This window comes from Rhagoletis zephyria, unplaced genomic scaffold (assembly GCF_001687245.7).
Source record: "Rhagoletis zephyria isolate East Lansing unplaced genomic scaffold, Rhagoletis_zephyria_1.1 Rzeph_scaffold_00057, whole genome shotgun sequence".
Lineage (NCBI taxonomy): Eukaryota > Metazoa > Arthropoda > Insecta > Diptera > Tephritidae > Rhagoletis > Rhagoletis zephyria.
In genome coordinates, this window is record NW_016157141.1 from 363718 (window position 1) to 377950 (window position 14233).

A 14233-nucleotide genomic window follows, 5' to 3' on the forward strand; every position below is an offset into this window, starting at 1 on the left:
AGCTCGCATTTTGTAACTACATACAAACATACATATATTTACACATATGTCGGTGTGTGCAAATTGTAGGTATGTGTATGTATGTGCATGCGCGTGCGTTAAGTGGCTACTGCAGTACAGTACTGCAGCTTTCAACGAGAAATTAAATATTTTTGTTACAATTTCATTTGACATGCGAGTATTTTTGCGTGACTTATCCGGAGCACAGCGACCTGAGGTATTTAAAGCTGTCACCAAATGTACCAAAAAAAAAAAAACTTCTCATAAAAATACAATCGCCGTTCGGAGTCGGCGTAAAACTGTAGGTCCCTCCGCTTTGTGTGACAACATCAAGGCGCACGCCACAAGTCGGAGGAGAAGCTCGGCCAAACACTAACATATGTGTAAGCGCCAATCTATTATATTATTATTATTATTAAATGTACTTTGTATAGCGTAAAATAGCCGTAAAACTTTTCTTATTTCTTTCAAGAGCAAGTGAAGCTAAATTCTTATGAAATATCGCCAAAAACGACGGAAAAAAAGTTGTTCTGAAGTGTTATGTATTTTGGAACGAATTTCCGTCATCCCTTGTCAAATTTGGTTGGAGAACGAAAAATTACACTGAAGATGGCACAACGCCGAAACCGGTTTGTCTCCAAACCAAATTTGACAAGAGATGACGGAAATTCGTTCCAAAATACATCATACACCCACCCTGTCGGAAACAACAACAACCAAAAAGGAAAAATTGTTCTGAAGTAGCCCTCCAATAGTTATGGAAAGGAAAAAAAAGTTCTGAAAAATTAGGCCGAAAAAACATTTTTTTTCGAAAAAGTGGAAAAATTAAATTTTTGATAAAAATAAAAATTAAATCTGTTCTGAGTAGCTCTTCAATAGTTCTATAGTTACTAAGAAGGAAAAAGAATTTTCTGCAAAATTACGCCGAAAAAAATTTTATAAATACACAACAATAATATTTAAACGGTAAAAGGACAAAAAAGTTCTGCAAAATTACGCCGAAAAAACACTTTTTTCCAAAAGGTGGAAAAAGTGAAATTTATGAAGAAAAATAAAAGAAAATATGTTCTGAGCAGCTCTTCAATAGCTCTAGAGTTCATAAGAAGGAAAAAGAATGTTCTGCAAAATTACGCCGAAAAAAATTTTATAAATACACAACAATAAAATTTAAACGGTTGCCATGGTAAGCGTAATTTTGAAGAACTTTCATTTTCCTCCTTTTCAGGAAATCTAGAACTACTGAAAAGCTCCTCAGAACAATTTTTTATTTGCTTTTTCGCCACATGTCGTATTTGGCATACACAATTTTTAAAGCAATTTTTTTTTTTTTGGCAAAATATCCAGAACTTTTTATCTCCTTTCAAGAACCCTAGAACTATTGAAAAGCTACTCAGAACAGTTTTTTTGTCTTTTTGCGTCAACTTCACAGACGTCTCATCGTACCAGTTTATTTTTTTTCGGGCTTCTTTGCAAATCAATGTTTTCAGCGCTGGAAGTTTCTTGCTTTACTATCCATAGTCATACAGCTTTGTGCTGGAATATGGTACTGCAAGTTAACATATTCCGGCTCTGGCGAAAACGATCTGTATCAGCACATTTATGAGGGTTTCGCGCTGCAGGCTGTTTTACAACTATGGAGCCAAATATTTATTTTTTTTGCCAACCTTGCAATCAAAGTCGGAAGCCATGAGTTTTATGAGGATCTTTATAGTTTGAGGTCCTAATGAAGTCAGGCAGTCCCCAGGCAGGAAAACTTAAAATTTGAAAGAAATTTTCGTTGCCAAAACCTCCTGAAATAGTACGGACGGTATATCAGATCACATGACATCACAGCACTGAGCTGAAAATAATGAGTTGCAGCCCACAGATTTCTCTTTTTAAATTAGTTAGTACAATAAATTAGTTCGTGAGCGTGTGCGCATAAGTGCTTGAACTAAACTGCTAAATGAGTAAGTTAATTGTCAAGCGACAACTGCCAGGAATCCATCTATTAACTCACCTCACCCCGTCTCTCCCGCTTCTTGCAGTCACGCTGCAACGTAAATATTCTTTGGACATTAGTTGGCCCATTTGTAGTACTACATGGCGTATATGCGACCGCAAAATGCAATATGTAGGCTACACGAGTGAAAGCAACAAATGTAACCAACAACAACAACTAGTAGTATATACATACATATGTACCTACTACAAATACCAACCATCAGACAACAATGTTGAACAGCAGTAGTGGTCGTAGTTGGTCGGTCAGCCGGCCGCATGTTATTTAGGTTCCAAACCCTTCAATGTGGCTACTTCCCTGTATGGGTATCCATGCGTCCCGCATGTGGCTTGTATTCCCATGGTTACTCATCTACTTACATATGTATGTATGTATTTATGTCCATATGCACGAGTGTACTTACAAGTACGTAGCAATTTGCGGTTTGCTTTAGTTGAAGTTTAGTTGCGTTTCGCTGCGCAGCGTTGCAACGTATTATGTTACTATAGCACGCATTTCCACTTTGGTCGCACGTATCTGCCATTAATTAAACTCGCATTGTAATTAACAATTTTCTGTCAAATCGCGTGCAAATACCGATTTGGCAGCACTGTAATACACCAATGGCAACAACAACGAACAACAGTACGATACATACATACATACAAGTTGCAACAAGTACCTTAGTTTGTTTATTTTTGTACTGTTGTTGTTGTCAATGAGTTTGTGGCTTCTGCTTTCAATGGCTATTGCATCTTACCACTCCTATTTGCCATTAGAGGCTGAGGATTGGTTTGCGGTTTAGTAGTTGCAGGAGTGTTTTTGCAACTAAAACTGCCGCTTGTCCAGCGCATTCACTTGCAGCGAAATTATAAATTAAAAAGCGGGGGATTGATTGGATAGGAGTAGTTTAATTTCGTAGCAAAAAGGTTTTAAGTTGGTTCAGAAAATTAATTTTCAGCAAAGTATGCCAGTTACTGCCGAAATTTGGCCGCTTTATAGTTTTTTTTGAGGGTCCCGAAGATTTTTTCGTCTTTGTTTTAGTCACTGTCTTCATATGTATACCTATACATCTGCCCCTTCGTTTTAGTATACGTATTCGTCTTCGTTATAGTCTTTTTGTTCACCTTCGAGTTCACTTTAGTTGCTATCTTCGTATTCGTTTCCAGAATGCGTCCGCATTAGTCTTCGTATAAGTATTGCTATTCCTATTCATTGTCATATTCGAATTCTCTTCATACTCACATTCGTCTTCGCATTCACCTTCGTATTTTTTAAGTCGTATTCGTCTTCGTATTTGTCTTCAGTTCATTCACGTATTTGCCTTCTAATTAGTCTTCGTATTCGTAGCTGTGTTCTTCTTCGTATTTATCTTTGTCGCTGTTCTCGTATTTATCTCCGTATTCGTCTTCACATCCGTCTTCGTATTCGTTTCAGTCCCGTTTTGTGTTCGTCTTCGCAATCGTTTTCGTCTGCATCCTCTTCTTCGTACTTTTCTTCGTATTCGTAGTCGTATTCGAATTCTTCTTCGGTTTATTCGTATTCGTCTTCGTCTTCGTCTTCATATTCATGTTCGTATTCGTATTAGTGTTCATATACGCCTTCGTATTTGTCTTTGTTGTCATTTCCTTATTCGTCTTCATATTCGTATTTTTAGTCGTGCTCATATCCGTTCTCTTAATGGTTTTAGCCGCCGAATTGGTCTGTGGTTGAAATCGCGTGTGGTTGCTCTTCGCATTTGTTTTCATGTTCGTATTTGTATTAATTTTCGTCTTCGCTTTGGTATTTATATTCGTATTCAAAAAGAAAAAATACGAAGCAAAAGAAAATTCGAAAATAATACACCGTTAGCACACGAAAAATAAAATTCAAATTAAAGAGCTTGCAGCAAAAATTATACACAACCATAATTTTCAATCAACTCTGAAACCAGTCATGTTGGTGTGGTCTTCAGTGACAAATTCCAAAGACAAAAGATGTCCATCAGGTACAGTAGCCCACCGACTGTAGACCGATCCCGTACAATTAAAAACCCGAGAGCTTACCGAAGTGATGGCCAAATTAGTTGGGAGATGCAAAGTTCAGGACTGGAGTTGTTACCTTGGAGATATGCTTTTTTGTAATTTTTTGTGATTGATTGTGATTTTGTGATTACGTTTGCTGATTGACTTAATTTATCTTTATCGATTGAGGCGTCCCTTGTTGGCATGGTTTCTTGCTGACTTAAGTTTTGGTAGAATAAACGATAGCATCCACGAGTTTTGGAGTAAAACCTAGGCTTCTAGTTTGTGTACTAACTTATGTTAAGACGCGCAGGTGATGCAGAACTTATGGGGAGGCTTCGGAATATATCCTCTACCGAATCTGCAAACAGCCGCTAATAGAGGGCTATGTCTTCCCAGAGATTAGCTAAGTCAACTGAGCGCAGGACTTTCGATGACGCTATGAACTTTAACGGTCTTTGCGAACCCACCACCTTCGACGGCCTAGCCTAATATAAAATTGACTTTACCAATTTAGTTTTTTCTCTTATCGATAGTAGCCTTTGATTACCTAGTTTAATAAGCTCGTATCTTGTTGTGAATTTTCAGAGCGAATAACTAGTAAATCGGACTCAATCGGACTGAATAACCAATAATTCGGCACTGTTGTTTCACTGAGTAGATATTATATTACTGTACCGCCTGGCCAGGCTCCATTAGCCCCTATTCATAACACCTAGCATATGGTATACTGCTGCCACCTTGCTGAAAAACTTAATCGTCGTCGCCCGTTGATTAGTAAGAGGTATTATCATGTATGAAACTCAGAAGTCCTCAAGGTTTCACTCTGATTTCCTAGTCTCTTCTTCTTCTTCTTATTTGGCACTACAACCGTTTGTCGGTTTGGGCCGAGACCAAAAAGCTTTTCCAATTGCTTCTCTCCTGCGCGAATTTGCGCCAGTTGGTTATCCCGAGTGCAGACAGGTCCTTCTGCACTTGGTCCTTCCAATGCGTTCGTGGGCTCCCTTGCTTTCGTTGTCCACCCATGGGTGTGGAGTCGAAGGATCTTTTCACCGGAGAGTCGTCATCCATGCGTACAACATGTCCAAGCCAACGCAATCGCTGTATTTTTATGCGCTTAACTATGTCCATGTCGTTAAAAAGCTCATACACTTCCTCATTCCATCTTCTCCGATATCCGCTATCCACGAAAACAGGGCCGTGGATTTTGCGTAGAATAGTTCTCTCGAAAGCCCCCAAAGCCTTCTCATCTTTGTTCGACATCGTCCAAGATTCTGCGCCATATAAAATGACGGGCATGATGAGAGATTTGTAGAGCGTGAGTTTCGTTCGTCGAGAGAGGGCTCTGCTTTTCAATTGCCTACCGAGCCCAAAGTAGCACCTGTTGGCAAGAGTTATTCTTCGCTTGATCGCCAGGCTGACGTTGTTGGTGGTGTTTATGCTGGATCCTAGGTAGACAAAGTCCTTCACTACTTCAAAGTTATATCTGCCAACAGTGACATTTCTAACCCAACCTGCTAAGAATTTACGAATGTAGCTGAATCGCCGAATGCTTTGCCAAGCCGCACACAGATGTTTACACATAAAATTGCATGAGCACCTGGTACTCACGCCTTTGTTATTAGCTTTTTAACTAAAGTCTAAATAATTCCACACTGCAGCAGCCGCCTACTTAAGAAATTCACTCTAAGTAGCTACTTAAGTACTTAACAAGCATGTGCTTAAGTTCAAGAATTAAATAAAAATTGTGGTTAAAAATTAAAAGAAACCGAAAACATTAAAGGAAAGTACACAAATGTGGTACATGTCATAGGAGACAATTCAGCTGTCTTCCAACACCAACTCACTAACTCGGCGCACTTCAAAGTCTTTTGTTTTAAGCACAAAAAATGTGTTTACTAACTTACCATTTGTAAAGAGCACTTAAATTCCCAAAGTGGTTGTATACCTAGGAATGTGTGTGGTCACTTCGCTTGGTCAGTTAAGAATAAGCACAAATTAGTTTTTCTTTTGAAGTTACTTTTCTTTCTAGAAATACTAAGTAGCAGAAAATTGAGTATTTGCACAGCCATTGTAATTGGATAATTACAGGGAATGTGTTGTGTATGCGAGCCATGCGAGGTAAAACTTGAAAAGAAACTTGTAAGACGAAAATGCTGAAAAGGAAGGAGAAGTCAGAAGACATACATACGTGTAGGTGTACATATGTACATGCATAGTGAAAAGGATGAAAGAAAGTTAAGCGTAGCATCGAAGCATGTGTGCCTGGACATGTGTGCGCACAAAGAATGGCACCCTTGAGCAAACATGTAAGTGACCGGGAATCCCACATGGATTAGAGTGCACTACATATGAGGTGGTAAGCGTCTGAAAAGTTGGCTAGGAGCAAAGACATCCGTAGCACATAAACTGAATTGTTGGTAGATTGAATGTAGTTTCGGTTAGTAGTAAAGTGTAAGTGGAAAATGAAATGCTTTAAATTGTAACAGTAGTAACAAATATGGCAATTGTGTGGCCACTACTCTAAGCAGACAAGAAAACCGTGGTACGAACGATACAATCAAAGTACCTGCAAGCAATAAAAAAGGGCGATAGCAAATGGTAGTAGGTGAAAAAATAAGAATTAACAGCGTTTGATTTTGAGACAAGGAACAACAAAACAATCAGTAGTGATGTGCTGAATTGTCGGTACCCAATACTTGAAAAAAATTTGGGTACCCAATACCTTCTTTTCGGTACGCGATACATTAAATCTTCGTCATAACATATACACTTGTAGTCAGCTGATTAAGTTTAGTGACATTTTGACCAGTTTTGGTTTTTTATATTTTGATTATTTAATGTTTATAATTTTTTTTTATAAAAGTCTATCACATTATATAGCCAGCACCACATTAATCTACATTTCAAACTTCTTACAAAAATTATAAAAATTCAACAAACTTGACCAATTCCACCTAAAGATTTTATATTTTTATTAAAAATTTTTAGAAAAATTTTAGGTAATTTTAGTAGGCTAAACTACAAATTTTAAATTGCTAGAAATTAATATTAATATTTAATATTTTTTTTTGCTGACGGTGCGCGGTTTATTCCTCCATATAAAGTATGATCAGCCAAAAATAATTATTTAAAATCAACGCGATTCTCTAGTTTGTTGAAATTTGCACTTTAACCTACTAAAATTTAATGGGCTGTAAATGTGCATAAAAAGTGAAAATTTTTTGGATGTAATTATTAAAGTTAGTTTAATTTTAATAAATTGTATACGAAGTTTGAAATGTCGATTTATGTGGTGCGGTTTATGTAATGTGCTAAACTTTTACAAAAAAAAAAAATTTAAAAAGTTAATAGACAAAAAATAGCCAAAACTGGTCACAGGAGCAGATATTAATCCAGCGACGAGAACGTTCAAATGCAAATAATGTGGAAAAATAAACTTCTTTAACCATAGACTAATGACTTCAAAGATCACTAAATAAAAAGCTTTTATTTCATATTAGTGGGTATTGCGGACTCTTATTAGAAATTCCAATATTTTGGTAGATACCGAGTACAAAAAGTATTGGATACTTTTTAAATCGGTATCGAGTATCGATCAATACTCAAAAGTACCGACTGAGCACATCACTAATAATCAGCCTGCAGACAAAATTGTTAAAACAAGGCAAAAAAGAAATAAACTGATTGAAAAAGCTGCACACAGATTAAAAGCAAAAGCATGTCACATACATTCTTTTACTTATCCCAGTACATTTCAAAAAAAAAAAAAAAAAAAAAAAAATAATTAAAAACATCTCAATTGCTGTTTCAAAGCCAATAATATTTCGTTTTATTGTCGCATTGTTTTGGCTGCCCGCATGTCGCCTCGCACCCACTCGTGTCTCAATTAAAATTTTAATTGGAATTTTTCTTAATCAGAAATATAAGCAATTGACGTGACTTTATTTAGGGGAGATGCTGGGAAATAAAGGCGATAAAATAATATAATTTTTAAGGTGTGGATTTCATTTTTTTAGTTGTTTTTGCCTTAAAAGTACTCGTCCTCTATACTTATATACGGGTATAATATACTAGCAAATACAAGGCGTCCTTCACTGCGCCTTAAAAGGATTTTAGTGTTGTTTGATACCCGTATTGTATTTTATCAATTAAATTGAATGACATTTTTCAAACAGCGATTCTCCTCAAAAATATAGTAAACTTTCCTAAACCTTTTCAGTTGGATACCCATATTACAATATTCAATTTATTCTATCAATTAATTTAAATAAATAATTTCAAACAGGTGACAACTTTTCACACACACAGCCATGTTGAAATATTTACTTTATATTAATTTACTTAATCTGCAATTTTCAAACAGGTGGGAACTCTGCAATTCTTTTCCTTCTATATCTTAATTACACATATAGTAGTACATAGGTGAAAACAGCAATCAATTCCATATATTAGTTTTCGAGTGATACGTGTACAAACATACAAACGAAATTTAATGATCGGATATACATAAATAAAGAAAATTTAAAAAATTTTTGATTTCGCTTCTGTTGCTTTAATAAAGATCCCCCATATTAATTTTTCTTTCATGTCTTTTCTTTAATATCTATTATGATTATAATAGCCCTGCACCGATTTTTTTCGAAATTTCGGGCACCTTCTACAGACTTTCCGGGAGGATTAGAGCCTTAATAAAGGGGCGTGTCACCTCCCATACAAGCCGAATTTATCATACTGCATATCTCTGAAAGTATTCCTGATAGAGTACTGTAACTTAGTATGTATGTATATTGGAAGTCCATCCCATACTCATGGAGAAAAGTGGGGCATCTGGAAATGGGCCGTAAAACTTTTACCTATCTTTATATGCATTAGTGAACTCTCCCTATTTGGTTAGACCGATTTTAACGAAATTTTTTGTGTATATTTGAGTGGGTCCCTGGATAGTTTAGGTTCACAATCTGACCCGCCAGTTGGCGCTGAAGTCGAGTTATTAATAAAAATCTAATTTTTGTAATCCAATTTGGCTTATACATATTCGAAATGTGTATTGGTATCGTAAAGGAATTATTTCTCCGAAAAAATTTGCTACCCAAGAGGCTCTTTGAGTCGAGTTTGAACTCAAAATCGTATTTATGATCCGAACTGGTTCATATTCAAGATATGTATGTATTAGTAACGATAAAAAAGAGCCACCTTCTGGAGTCGAATTATTATTAAAAATCGTCAAGTGAGATAAACGATAATCACCCATTTTGAAAGTGCCACAAACTATTCTATACAGTTTCAAGGACAGATTCAACAACGAACCGAATCATTGTTGTTGCTAATTTTATTACTCGCGGTGTAAATACCCTCACTTATACTAAGTGAGTCTATAGTCAGTTGGGGATTTGGCGCTTCTGGATAGAAAGCTTGTCGTTTTGTGCATAGGCACTATTTTGTCGTATCTTTTTGTACATAACATGAGCCTATTCTACTTTAAGGGAATTTTCTTCAGGCCATTTTGCGGTACTCTCAAAGGTAAAGAGGGTAGAAAAAAACTTATCAAATGGAGTGAATTTTTCGTAATATTAAGGAAAAAACAAGGATAAGGATACGTGCCGGTTTCTTAGATCTCATTCTTCCCTAGTCAGTTTTGAATACTTTTCACGAATATGTGGATATGAGCGCACTAAAAAGGCAAGTTGGATTTGCCAAGTTCTCTTAAATACTTAACTTTATACCTTTATGCCGCGAAACAACTAACTTTATTTTGAAAAACTTGTAGACGTATAAAACCAAGTAACAGAGACGTATGGATTAAAAAAAATGATAAATTCTAAAATTCGTTAAAATCCTTTGGAGTTGGCTGACCAAATGAAATTCCACTTAAAAATTCATTGACTCCAAATGCGAAAATACGCTCATTTAAAGTTGATGTAAAACGTGTTGCTTGTTTTACCGTTTTAATCACCACTCTAGCTGTACATATAACTATGTGCATTCATATATACATATACACACACAAATGGACACTTTCAAACACTTGCTGAGTATCATCTACTCGCAGTAGCCTATTTTGCGCTCAAATTCCCTCAACAATGCTCGGTACTAATTACCACAGATTGCAGTACCACAAATATTAATGCACAGCAATTTTCATTGGAAAAATATAAAAATAAAGAGAAAATCGAGAAAAGCAAGTAATATACACGTACGGACATACTTTAGAGCTTAAAAAATATAAGTGTGCATATGTATCTATTTGTGTGCTTATTACCGAATATACCCACTCAAGTGGTGGAAAACCGCGCTCAAAGTGTTTGTATGTATAAAAAAAATGCAATAGAAAATATTTGTATGCAGAGAAAGGTCAAGTTTTGGTTCCGAACAGTAGAGTTGGTAGGTTAAAAAGGCGAAAACTGCAGATTTAAATATTTCTATAGAAAATTTCAAGTTTGAAAAAAGGAAAAAGAATTTCCTTATATCAAACAAAGTCTGGTTTGATATTTTTAGAACAATTTCCATTTCAGCATGAATGTTTTCTCAGGTAGCCCAAGCAAGAGGGGCTCCTTGAAAGAATCCATAAAAATATGGAGGAATTATAATATCCTTCTAGGCTTGCGGGGGAGGCGATCCGCTAACTTTTTTTCTTTTACAAAATTCGCAAAAAAAGTTGAGTGCCATTGCTGCAGTCAAACTGAATCACAAAGACAAAATGTTGTTGCATTTTTTCGCTTAACTATAAATATATCCAACATAATTAGAAAAGGCTTACCTATGCATTCCCAAAGGTAAGCTAAAGTTCGCCAAAGTAGCTGCATTAAACAGGCTCAGTTCTTTGCTATAAAATCGAAAGTGCGAAATAAATTGCACAAAACACTAGTTCACACCACAGTGGCTTTCGCTGTCCACCCATACATATTGTTACTCGCTACTTCTCCAGCCACCCACTGTAACAGGGTGTGAGCAATGAAAGCTTGCACAACTTGCGCTTAATTACTACCCTCACTGAAAGTAATGTGAGTCGACAACTACAACACTAACAACAACGCAAACCACCCAAAATACAACTAATACACATATGCAGTACTGGTATATAAAGTTGTTCCAAGTGAAGCAAATTCTTGGAAAATGCAACTGGCTGAAAGCCTTAGCTAGATTGCTTCAGCTTGGGTGCTTGGCTGCTTGATGGTTTGGTTGGTTGTTTGGCGGCAGCTGGCTGCTGGCGACTACTGCTGGCTGTTGGCGGGTGTTCGCCATTTTTATAACACTCATTTGGACAAAGAAAAATCGCTTCAGATAAGTGGCTCTTAAGACAACAACGCAGTGCATACACAAACACAAACAGTCAAACTCAAGCTTCCCCTACAAGACAGCTGAGTATCATATGAGTACTCATATTATCATTACTCCTAATCACAAAAGTGCTTATCAAAGTCCTCATTTTCGTTCAGGCCATGGGAAAAATTTGAGTACTTTCCCCTCAATGTTGTCATCAGAAAGTCCTCAGTACTAATAGTCAAACTACTCATTTATGCCGTACTACAAAAACAAAAGTGTAAATGTGTGAGAGTTTTTGCCTAAAGTGCTCAGCAATGTCTTGTAGGGTCCATACATATGTATATGAAATTAACGCAACGCCCAGTCGAACACACACACTCGCGGAGAACTATTTGTTTTGATACATTTAACTACTTTCAGCCACATACATATAGTTAGTTAGTATAGAGCGATAATTTCCCAGCAATGATTTGAAAATGGGAAAAATTATTTGTCTAATGAATGGAGAGATGAAAAAGAATCAACTCCCACAATAATCTGGGAAACCTGGTCGAAACTAATTTGGAGTTATCATGAGCTAGATCCTAGTTCCTTAAACACCTGCTGCCTCTTTTATTGTAAACTTCTAAAGATAAAAATGCTGAAATCTGTAACCATCACTGTCGAACTATGAGATGAGACCATATTTTCCAGACTGCAGAAAGCTTTATGTTAATATAATTGGCCTGCCAAAAAGGCTTGCCAATTGGCCCTTGAAGTGCACCAACGTCATATATTTTTAAAGAAGAAAGATCAACTTAATAAAGTCCACAATGTGAGGGTTGAAAACAGTTCCCAACAAGGTCGCTTAATGGAAACGGTTAGAGAATATATCGGACACTGTATACATAAATATCATGTGATAGCGAGACTGTATTGAGAGCCAATGATATCAAGGCCTTTAGATAGAAGAAAAAATTCATTCAATCAATAAAGAAAGTGTAACAAGGTTCTCTCGTGTTATGAACCAGCTGATGAGAGGAAAAATGTTAACGAAAGAGCTATGACACTTGCGGAATACCAGGACCATTGGAATCGGTATGATATACAGACTTTTCAAGAAGATACACAACTCATTCGAAGATGGGTGTATATTCAGGATACATTTTCAACAGTTTATGTGAATGAGAAGTCTAGAAGGAGAAATCTGATAAGGAGATGATGTGATCTCCGAATAGCAGCAATAACCTCTACCCCTTCGACTTTGTTGCTTTCTAACAAACAAATCGCGGTAAAAGCTCAAAAACATTGCTAAAAAGTTAATATTATTACGCCGCGATAATACTAAAAAATAGAGAAGAAGACAATTGAAACTATTTTTAAATCCTTCACGACAGGTCTCAGGATAGATAACTGCTAATTAAAAGTAACATCTCACCGCGTAGTTCGCGGGGTACCGGAAGGGATAATGGGACTTAAATTATGTGGTTGCCCATATATAAGTGTCTCAGCGACTTTTATGTTAGAGCTACGAATAAATCTAAACTAGCTAAGCAAATAAAAGGTAAGTCGTCACTTTTTATATCGCAATGGCTGATTCAGAGCTCGATGCACCCGCGCCTACATTCAATGGAGGCGAATGATTCAGTGGAGTGGAAATTCTAGAGTGTAAGGACGATTCCACCCCGACATGGATAAAGCAGGCTGTCAAGATACTGCAGGGCATGTGGTACAGTGGTAGAACTCGGGCGTGACGACCAGTGACTGGAAAATATTGAAGATGGCTAACTGCATGGAAAAACTACACCCCGTGGACCAATAAATCTACGAATTCGCTAGGTTCGGAAAGATGTCGTATGATATTGGGAGCGTGTACTTCCGCCTAAAAAAAAAAAACCGAATCTATCGGCGGAAGTACCAGCACGATTTAAACCAGTAAGGTGGAAAAGAATGTCTGACTCGAAAAGTTCTTGAAAGTTTACATCAAATTGAACATCAACGGACAGATTGTAGAGGGCGGGAAGTTGGATGAATTATGCAGCCCTTTGAAGGAGCCTGAGCGCAGATCTAAAGGCTTCTGGGATTCTTCTTCTTCTTCTTGTTTGGCCTAAGCGGTTTTGGCCGATTTCAACAAAGCACGCCAGTCGTTTCCCTTCGTTGCCAACTGACGTTTATTGGAAGTGACAAGTGAAATCAAGTCCTCCTTCCCCGGTCTGTCCATCGAGTGGGTTGGGTTTTTTCAGATTGACCTACACAAAGATAAGATCGGCTTATCCGATTTCTTCTTCAATTCAGAGGAAGGCGGTCACGACTAAATTTTAATACAGAATACACAGTGCACTTGCTTTGCGAGTAGAATAAAAAAGAGAAAAAGGCGGTACTTGTATATAGTCTCTTTTGGTCCTCAGTGTTGACAATTTTCCTTTTATTTATTTAATATTTATATATTTTTTTTTAATTATAGGCTTTTCTATAGCAAACACCATAATAATTCAGAAAATATAGCATCTTCTTTCACAAGAACCATGTGAATCCGATAAATAACAAATATTCGTCACACATTTCAATAAAACGTTTTTGTTTTAAGTTTTTTTGATTTTCAGTTTTATAGTTTAATAAAGCCACATTTCAAGGAGCTAAGAAATATCAATGATTTTTGAGAACTTTCTGCCTAGGGTGTTGTACATTTTGGTCATACGTCAAAATCAAATTCTCAATTGAACGGGCTATAAAGCTGCATACTCAAAAAATTATAATTCTTTTTTAAGTTGAAATTTTTATGCCGATTTTTTTTTTCAGAGTTTGATAATCTGATTTGCATGGTTTTTTATAGAATATGCTATATTTTTATAAAAAATTAAGGAGCATTAAATAAACAAACAGAAAACTCTCAATACTGAGGATCAAAAGAGGGTCTTATTGAAATTGCCGGCACTGTATATGCTCCCATATGGACAACAAACTCTTCACAGAAGATGTAGCCATACATAGTATTAAGAGCAAG

At 36.5% G+C, this 14233-nt stretch overlaps 1 pseudogene; it reads left to right on the top strand.

Annotated features, from left to right (window-relative positions):
- Positions 1-3957: 3957 nt before the first annotated feature.
- LOC108369113 (uncharacterized) overlaps positions 3958-14233 on the top strand; it is a 186500-nt pseudogene continuing 176224 nt past the window's right edge.